Here is a 10,523-nt window from a genome sequence, read left to right as displayed (position 1 = left end):
AATCTTCCTTATTCTCATTCTTCATTGTTTTCCAATGAATCTCTTTTTGCTTATCCTATTCTTATGGCCTAGTATATTGCATTACATTTTGTGGATTTTTTGGGCACTGGGTGCATTTTCTGGGCTTCCATTGAGGACGGGGAGCACAGAGGAGGGGGTAGAAAGACCACAGGCAGTGGAGCCCAGCAAAGAATCAACTTGGGGGTGAACTCCAGGGTGGTCACCCCCAGATTGTGATCTGGCAACTTGACTCCTCTGTCCAAACTTCAATGTCACCGTCCTAATTGTCTAAGTCCCTTCCTTTCACACCTACCACCAGTGACTTCATTCAGGGTGAAGGGCTATGAGGACTCAACACCAGCTTCAGTTGCTTGATGCCAGCTGCCTGGTGCACTCACTCTTTTGAAGAAAAGCAGGAAGCTAAATCAACATTCAGTGCAAAAGAATTCTGCCACAATTAGTCTTGTCTGTGATGGTTTTAGAAAAGAGAGTGTTGACAAAATTCCTGTGTACTTTTGGACCCTGGACAAGATACTCTCTGCTAATATCTGCAATTAGTTAGAATTTCAACTATTCTGAAATAAGGTAGAATTCTCATGGCAGAAAGTCAGATGGGTCAGACGTGTCCTTTGGCCAGAAGTTTATTCCTGGTATAATCAGCTGTGGCAGTGGAGGCAGGGGGTCCCTGACTATGGAAGAGGTGCTCCTTCTATAGAACATTGCCTCCTCCCACGGGAATAGCTTCTGCAGATGTGTGGGGTGGGCAGCAAAACCTATCTGGTACTTCCAAGGTTATAGCTTCTTCAGGGGATTCTTTTGAGATGACGACAGTTATTTGAATGTGGACCATTTGACATATTTGTTCCACTGGATTTTTAAAAGTATATTTATAGTTGTACAACCATCATCACAACCTAATTTTAGAACATTTCCATCCCAAACCCCCTTCCATCCCTCCCTTCCCCCACCTGTCCACTTTGGACAGTTTTTCAAAGTCTGTGAGTCTGTTTCTGTTCTGCAAATAAATTCATTTTTATCCTCTTTTAAAATTCCACCTATAAGTGATATCATAGGATGTTTATCTCTCTCTGCCTGACTAATTTCATTTCGTATGATAATTTCTAGGTCTTAGTATGATAATTTAGGGCCACATCTGGGGCATATGGAAGTTCCCAGGCCAGGTATGGAATCAGAGCTGCATCTGCAGGCCTACACCACAGCCACAGCAATGTGGGATCTGAGCCATATTTGCAACTTATACCACAGCTTGTGGCAATGCTGGATCCTTAACCACTGAACGAGGCCAGGGACAAAACCTAAATCCTCAGGGACATTATGTTGGGTTCTTAGCCTGCTCAACAAATAACACACCTTTTGAAGTGCAAAATTATATTCTTGTAGTTTCATGTGGCCCTTTGAAATAGTGCCTAGTTCTCATTTTGGTGCATAATCCTATCCAAAGCTGCTAATTTTGTGTGAGAGAAAAATGAACTTCTAATGCATTTTCCCTGGCTTCACTCAGTGGGTTAAGGATCTGGCACTGCCGGGAGCTGTGGTGTAGGTCGCAGACGTGGCTCAGGTCCTGTGTTGCTGTGGCTGTGGCTCTGATTTAACCCCTAGTCTGGGAACTTCCATATGCTGCAGGTAAGTCCCTAAAAAGCAAGGAAAAAAAAAAAAGAAAGAAAGAAATCTTTTTCTTAATTATTTTTCACTTTTTAAAAATCTGCCACCAGGCACCATGTTGTCTGGCCTGCTGTGTCCTGGCCAACCTCTGTCTGAGAGACTTGGCGAGCACAGCTCTCTGTAGTTCAGGAATGTGATTTTTCTACTATTTATTCCATCTGTGATAATGCAGAAGGCTTTCTGCACCTAATCACTGGGCTTCCATCCTCTCGTCTCTAATACCAACTACAGATCTTCTTCCACTTACGACAGGCTTATGTTCTGATAAACCCATCGTTAAGTTAAAAGTAGCAAAAGCTGAAAGTGCATTTAATGCATCTAATTTGCTGTACATCAAAGCTTAGCCTCACTCACCTTAAACGTTCTCAGAACACTTACATTATAGCAGGCCAAAGTCATCTAACACAACCTGATTTTATGATCAAGTGGTGAATATCTCATGCAATTTGTTGGATATAATGAGAAACAGAATGGTTGTATGGGTATGGAATGGTTGTAAGTATATCTATGGTGGCTGATTGGGAGCTAAGCTGCTGCTGCCCAGCATCCTGAGAGAGTGTTGTAGTACTGTACTCCTACTGTGTTGCTAGCCTGAGAATCAAAATTCAAAATTCAAAGTACAGTTTCTGTTGAATGCATATCCCTTTCACACCATCATACGGTCAAAAGATCATTGTCAAATTATCGTTAGGTCTGGATCTTCCAGATGCCTATTTCTTTCTTGCCGATTCCCACCATCTGTGCCGATGTTCAAGTGCACATGTATGCTTTCATATTGCAGAGGACTTGACAGCAGCCAAAAGGAATTGAGCCTTATATGGCTTGGTACAGACTGAAGCCATGAAACAAGCCTTTCTAGATACCTCCAGCATCGCTCTGTCCCAGCTCTTGCCATTTCTTCCTAGATCCTTTCACGTCTTCAAAGCACAAAGGTCTCCTGGTACTTTGAACTTGCCACTACTCCACTGTTTCAGTTCCAGGCGCTAGTGTTCCAGTTCCAGGCTAAGCCATGGCCTTTGGCCTCATTTTAATTTTTGGACAATCTTTATTTTTTCTAGCTTAAATCCTAGATTATCCCTCCTGTGGCTTCAGATTGAAATGCTTTTTCTTTTCTTCTGTACTTTTCCTTTTCTAGCATTTGCCTCCACCCTCTGTGCTGAAGTCAGCTAGTCTCTACTCCTTTTGTTTTTTCTCTCCCAAGTTTCCTTCAAACTATTGTTCTCATGGATAATTTAAAAGCCTGATGAATTCTGGATTAAGATATCCTGGATTGCTTCATTCTGATCTCAGTGCCTTTTAGTAGAATTTGTTCAAGTTCTGACGTTTTAAATAAACACATTTTGAATTTTAACAGAACTCATTTTTAAATTCTTTCCATCTGCCCTCCTTCTCCACTATTATTTACTAGCTCTGTCATTTTAGAGTCTCTATTTTTCTATCTAGCTTTGTAAGAACTCATTGGTAGTCATTATCGCTTCTTCATAGTGGCAAGCTTGTTAATTTGGGGAAAATGATAGATTCTAGGCATGCCCGACCTTTGAGTTCCATCTTCAAAAAAGGATATGAGTAGTAATAGGTCTCCGGCATTGTTTCTTTCCCATGTATTTAGAGACAGTCTGCTGTTGTATGTTTGGTGGTTGAGATTCTTCATAAATATTTATAAAAATATATTAGTAATATATTTATGAGAAAGTGACCAGAAGGAACTACATAAAAGATTGCTAGTGTTCGATTTGGATTAGTAAATTTTATTTTTTTTAAGTTTTATTATAGTTAATTTACAAGGCTGTGATAATTTCTGCTGTACAACAAAGTGACCCAAGTCACTTATACATGTATCCATTCTCCCTCAGATTCTTTTCCCACATAGATTATCACAGAATATTGGGTAGAGTTCTCTGTGCTATACACAGCAGGTCCCATTGGCCAATCATTCCATATACCTCTGTGCATATACCAGTCCCAAACCTCCAGTCCATCTTCCCCGTTGCCACTTGTCCACTTTGGTAATTATATGTTTTTCAAAGTCTGTGAGTCTGTTTCTCGTCTGCAAATAAATTCATTTGTGTCCTTTTTATTTTTTAGATTCCACATATAGGTGATATCATATGATGTTTGTCTTTCACTGTCTAGGTAACTTCACTTAGTATGATAGTTTCTAGGTCCATCCATGTTGCTGCAGATGGCATTATTCCATTCTTTTTTATGACTGAGTAGTATTCCATTGTATATATGTACCACATTTTCTTTATCCATTCCTCCGTTGATGGACATTTAGGTGTTTCCATGTCTTGGCTGGCTATTGTAAACAGTTCTGCAATTAATATTGGGATGCATATATCTTTTCAAATTGTGGTTTTCTCTGGATAGATACCCAGGAGTGGGATAGCTGCATGGTATGATAGTTCTATTTTTAGTTTTTTGAGAAACCTTCATATAGTTTTCCATAGCAATTGCATCAATTTACATTCCTACCAACAGTACGATGGCATTCCCCTTTCCCCACACCCTCTCCAGCATTTATCATTTGTAGACTTTTTGATGATGGCCATTCTGGCTGGTGTAAGGTGGTAGGTACCTCACAGTAGTTTTGATTTGAATTTCTCTAATTAGTGATGTTGAGCATCTTTTCATATGTTTTTTGGCTGTCTGTATGTCTTCTTTGGAGAAATGTCTATTTAGATCTTCTGCCTAGTTTTGATTTTTTTTTTTTTATATTGAGCTGCAGGAATGTTTGTATATTTTGGAGTTTAATCCCTTGTCAGTTGCTTGGTTTGCAAATATTTTCTCCCATTCTAAGGGTTGTCTTTTTATTTTGTTTATGGTTTCCTTTGCTGTGCAGAAGCTTGTCAGTTTAATTAGGTCTCATTTGTTTATTTTTGTTTTTATTGTCATTATTCTAGGAGGTGGATCTGAGAATATTGCTGTGGTCTATGTCAGAGAGGGTTCAGCCTACGTTTTCCTCTGAGAGTTTTATGGTATCCAGTCTTACATGTAGGTCTTTAATCCATTTTGAGTTTATTTTTTTGTATGCTGTTAGAGAATGTTCTAATTTCATTCTTTTTCATGTAGCTTTCCAGTTTTCCCAGCACCAGTTTTTGAAGAGACTTCCTTTCCTCCATTGTGTATTCCCGCCTCCATTGTCATATTAATTGACCAGAGATGCTTGGGTTTATTTCTGGGCTTTCTACCCTGTTTCTTTGATCTGTATTTCTATATTTGTGCCAGTACCATGCTGTTTTGATGACTGTAGCTGTACAGCAGATCCTTGTTTGCCAGTTATTCCATTTGCCACAGTGTGCATATGCCAATCCCAAACTCTCAATCTACACACCCTCCAGCCTGTTCCCTTGGGTAACCGTAAGTTTGTTTTCAGTCTGTGAGTTTCTGTTCTGCAAATAAGTTCTGCAAATAAGCCATACCACTCTGAACATGCCTGATTTTATCTCATAAACGTTTTTTAATCTTAACATTTCACAAAAGACCTAAGCCAGATAAATCATGAGCTCAATGCTAATAATGTTCAGGTTGATATTTGCAATCTGTTTTACAAAACAAATATTTATTCCTTTCACTTGAAAACTTTTGGATTCTGTGTGTTTATAACTAATAAAATAAACACTTTATGTATATATTCTCTTTTCTATTCTGGAACACTATACATATATACATTTAGATAAATATAGTATATAGTCTCTTTTCTATTCTAGAACTTTCTTACAAGAGTATGGGTTTAATGGCAGTAAATATCTTATGAGATGATTACGTATGCATCTTTCATTACATTGTGCATTCCTTTTAGGGCGTGGAACAATTATTCATACTTGTATTATTCACAAAGTGCCTGAAATAAATTTGGTCCTTATTAAATACTCAAATAATTGAAGGCATCATTGAAAATTTTTTTACGTTGCAAATTTGGAATTAATATACTGCCCTTGAACATTCTTATCTATGTTCCAGGGAAATTATTTGAAGGTATATACCAAATAACCCAGGAAACCATGACTTCTTAGAAGGAAAAGTGGACTTGGATTCAGAAGACAAAGCTCAATCAAACCTCAGTCCTGCTACTTCATTAAACTTCTAACCTCAATTTCCTCAAATATTACATAGAGAATAGTACATCTGAAAGTGTTCATGGGAAAAACAAATGAGATAAGAGAGTGTTTTTCACTGTTTGTAGGCATGTAATAAATTCTTTAAAAAATACTAGAAACTTCTCTCTCTGATTTCCATTATCCATTCTTTAAGAAAGAAGAATGAGGATATATAGACATTTAATTCTTTTTCAGGAAAAGTTATTTAATTCCACCTTTAAAAATATCTATCTTTTGACCTTTGAAGGTCAATACAATGGAAGGATTTTTTTCCCCTCTTAGAATCAAGTAATTTGGAGGACTGGAGGACTTTTGCTTCTGGGAATGATAGACAAGGAGCAAGTGGATGAAACTAGGGTTTAATATAAGGCTGTTGGTTTTTTTTTTTTTTTTCTTTTTAGGGCAGTACCCACAGCATGTGGAGGTTCCCAGTCTAATTGGAGCTATAGCTGCTGGCCTATGCCATAGCCACAGCAACGTCAGATCCGAGCCTTGTCTGTGACCTACTCCACAGATCATGGCAACGCCAGATCCTTGACCCGCTGAGCCCAGGCCATGGATTGAACCCACAACCTCACAGTTCCTAGTTGGATTTGTTTCTGCTGTGCCACGATGGGAACTCCCAAAGTTGTTATTTGAAGAATGACCAGAAGCATTCTTGTGTACACACTCAGGAGAGAGAACTATGGAACTGTCAACAGTAAATTCCTCATTTTTGTGTCTTTTTGCCTAAGGACAGTTTGCACAATTCCTTCAGCAGAGGCAGGAGTGACAGCAGGAAAACATTCCAGCTTTCTGGCCAAGTGAGCCAGAAGACCAAAGCCATGGAAATGTGATGCTGAAAGGAGTGGGGGAATCCCAGCATGGCAAGAACCAGAGAAGGGTCCCAAAATTCTGTCTCTCTACATCTCTGATTCATCTCTGGTTCATGCTGTGTTGAACAGACTCAGAGCAACTGAGCTAAAGAGAAAAAGTCTGAAGAGAGACTAGAATAGCTGTCCCTAACATCAAAATCTCAATTTAAGCTCAGCCAAAGTAATTACCTGCTAAAATGAAAGAAACAAACTATGCAGGTATATTCACAGTGGGGAGCCTACCTGAGAAAGATGCAACATAAAGGGAAGGATGACCAAAAGTTGAATAGAGATACCTTCCTGATGATACTACAGGAACCCCTGGACCCAGTCATACCTCCCCGTGAACATTCTCATTGTGAAGTAGTAACTCCTATTTTACTTAAGTCTGTTTGATTTGGATTTATGCCCTTTGTAGCCAGAATTTCTGTGTCCTTTAAACTTATGATCCCGAGGCACTGGAATGCAACACATATTAGGATAATACCCCTTAATCCCACAGATTTCAATAAGCCCAAGATTAACCCCTAATATGTTGAGAGTTATACCCTAACACTCGTGTTTCTTTGGGGGTGAAAGCTAAATAGAATTTTACGCTGACAGCAAGAACAATTTTTTTGTTGTTGTTAAAGACTAGTTGGTTTATAATGTTATGCCAATTTCTGATGTATAGCAAAGTGATCCAGTCATATATACCTTCCCTTTCTTATATGACCTTTCATCATGGTCTATCCCAAGAGACCAGATATAGTTCCCTGTGCTATACAGTAGGGCCTCATTGCTTATCTGTTTTAAATGTAATAGTTTACATCTACTAATCCCAAACTCCCAGTCCATCCCATTGCCTCCCTCCACCCTCTTGGCAACCACAAGTCAGTTCTATATATCTGTAAGTGAGAACAGTTTTAATTTAGGCTGCTAGAAAATAAAATGCCACATCTGTCTTTAATAATAAGTTGGAGCTGACTTAGGATCATTAAACTTTGGCCTCCTGTCAGTGCTTCATGCATAGTTTCTTTTTTTCAAACTACCATTTGTCTGAGAACATGGAAACTCAAAATCAAATAATTTCCTTCTCATTATATCCTTTTTCTATCTGATGTCATTATTAAATTCTGCACTTGCCACAAAAAAAAAAAAAAGGCTATTAGTCTGAGTTCTTGGTATTATTTACAGGTCTGTTTCAGCTGCATGCTAACACTGAAACATTTGCTCTAAGACTATAAAAAAAAAATCCGTAGGACAATTACAGTTTTCACTATCTTATTGAGCTCTGTACCTTGTGTGAAAGTTTTGCTATCATTTGCAAATTTTGTTTGCTTACTTTTTTGACTGTTTGAGCTAATGCTCCATTAGAAGCAGTGCTTGAAGTAATTGTACAACTTCAGGATGCTAGCAAAGGTGTGGTTGAAGTAATAATCAAACTTTGATGTGGTCAAAGTAATTATTAAACTTCAGGATGCTGACAGTGATGTGGTTCTTTTGACCAAAGGGCTTGGAAAGGTCAGTATTAGTGTTAGATAGCTACCTTTATTCATGTCTCTGATGTTTCCCTCTAGATAAGGAGACATCCACTGCTGTATCAGCTCTGGCCACTCCTCCTGCCTTCGGTCTGGCCCCTGGGACTCACCTGATGGTGAGTGTGGGATGTGGGGTGTGGGACAGCACATGCCTTGCTCTCCCTTTTTCTCTGCTCTTCCTGATCCAGCTCCACCCTTTATTGTCTCAGTCATCCAGAATGCTAGCAATGAAGTCCCTGATCACCAGGGAGCACAGTCCTCCTTTAACTCCACCTGTCACTGTGACCTCTCTTTCTAAGCCTTGCATGGCTATTTTATTCCTCAAACTAATTAAAACTCTGATCTCACCAAGAATGTCCTTATAAACTCTCAGATCTTTTAAAGGAAAGACATATCTTTTTCTGACTTATTATCTATGACTCAAGGTAATCCCTGAAACAACAACAATAATAGCAGACATCTGTGACCCTATCAGTGGCACTAATGTATAGTGAAACCCCATTTTCCAACTTCTTCTCCCCCACTTACTCTGTTCAGAGATGTATCTGGAAATATACAGCCGCCATGGACCAGGGGAACTGTCTTCTGGATCTGATCATATCTTCCATCTCCTTTCTTTATCCTAAGGAAAAGGAGGTGGTGATGCTGATGGCACATGAGTCAAGACATTAGAGAAACATGGAAGGAAGTCATTTTATGAGCATAGTCGACTTGGATCCTACAGAGAAGATGGTAAGTTTGCCCTGATGAAAGAGCAGAAGAGATGGGGGCTGATGAACTAACTCAAGAGGTCATGAGTAAATGAGGCTAATTGTTTAGAGATGACAGAAGAAGAAATTATGTTCTTTGTTGCTCTGGACTTCAAAATATTTTGGGGTGAAAGGGCTCACTCTCAAACCATGATGGTCATTCTATAAGCTAAACTTGAATCAAGGCTTACAGCTGATACTGAGTTGTTTTCTCCTATGTTTACCGTATTGCCTTTGCAATGTCATTGTATAAGGTCCTTTGGGCTCAAAATAGAATTATGTGTATAATGCAGACAAATGAGTCAAGTCAATATCACAATGTTTTATGATTTAGCAGTCAACATTAGAAAGGGAAATTAGGCATTGCTGTAATCATCCCTCCCCCCCTTAAAAATGGAGATAGAGTGGAAAATGTGAACTTGAGAAGCAAGTTTGGACATTCTGTAGCCTATGAAAATGTGCACATTTACCATCCATCTCCTGGGCTGCTGAGGCTCTCCCACTAGCATTGTCTAGAGATTCTTAGCAAAGAGGAAAAGTTGATCTGGGTGCTCTTGCCCTCAGGTGTAATGGATGTGCCGACCCTCAGAATACCTGGCAAATCACTGGCCATTCTTGAGTGAAATTTTCCTGCCCATTACCCCGATGGAAGGATAGCCATGTGAGTAATGATTCTTACCCCCATTCTAGTGGGATAAAGCTGGTTATATTTAGGGAGACTAACTGACCCAAGGGCAGTCTGTCAAAGACTAGCTAGAGTGCTCTTAGGCAAGTGGTCTACTTTAAGGGGGAAAAAAGAGCCAATATAATCCTCCACTTCAGGAATATGAACTAAGTTTTAGTAGCAGGCAGTATTTGAGGTTAAAAATGGGGACATGTGGCTATAACGGGCAGAAAATGTGAATAAGCAGAAGAAGCATGTTGATAAAGGTGGGATGGATAGGCAAAGAGGAGCAGAGAAAGACATCTGCTTTTGGCAACTTGAGAGATGCCATTAGAGGCAGAAGAGAATGAAGGCGTATCTAGTCCTCAGGGTCACCTTGCTGATGGCATCCTAGTCGTGCCCATTCCGGTCCATGGGTCTCCTTTCAATAAGTTCTTGTTTCCATAAAGTTAGTTGAGTGGATCTCTGCTCCTTGAATCCAAACCACCAAATTATATTTTCAACACAGAATGAAATAACACATGTTTATTGTTAAATATTTCTACAGATTTCCCCCAGTTTAGCTCTAGTGGCAAAATGTGTGTTTCCTTTTAAGCGTAAATGAGCAAGACCACAAAAATTAGGTTCTTATGCAGCAACAGGTTTTTTGTTTGTTTGTTTGTTTTTTGCTATTGTAAAATAGAAATATCTGAGCTGTTAAGTTTATGTTGTAACATGCTATTGGGGACTGTCAGAGCAAAGCACCTGTTGTACTTTCTTCAGGCATAAAATCCAGTGTGATAATTTTTCAAAAATATTTTTTAAAAAGTTTTTTTTTCATACATTTTCTATAATTGAATTTAATCTGAGCTCTCACTATACCTACTGTCAGAAAACTGAATCTAGTCAGTTCTGTAAACTCACTTCAGTGTTTTCTCAGTCATTTCAGGCTCCGCACACTAGGGGGTATTTAT

At 39.0% G+C, this 10,523-nt stretch overlaps 1 long non-coding RNA gene across 1 annotated transcript; it reads left to right on the top strand.

Moving 5' to 3' along the window:
* On the top strand, window positions 8,197-10,290 carry LOC102160366. The gene is made up of 3 exons (XR_304991.2): window positions 8,197-8,273; window positions 8,785-8,889; window positions 9,471-10,290. It is a non-coding gene; the product is annotated as an uncharacterized LOC102160366 (long non-coding RNA).

The sequence above is a fragment of the Sus scrofa genome, chromosome 8, assembly GCF_000003025.6.
Source record: "Sus scrofa isolate TJ Tabasco breed Duroc chromosome 8, Sscrofa11.1, whole genome shotgun sequence".
NCBI lineage: Eukaryota > Metazoa > Chordata > Mammalia > Artiodactyla > Suidae > Sus > Sus scrofa.
Note: the sequence above shows the minus strand (reverse complement) of the source record. Positions and strands in the feature narration are given on the sequence as shown.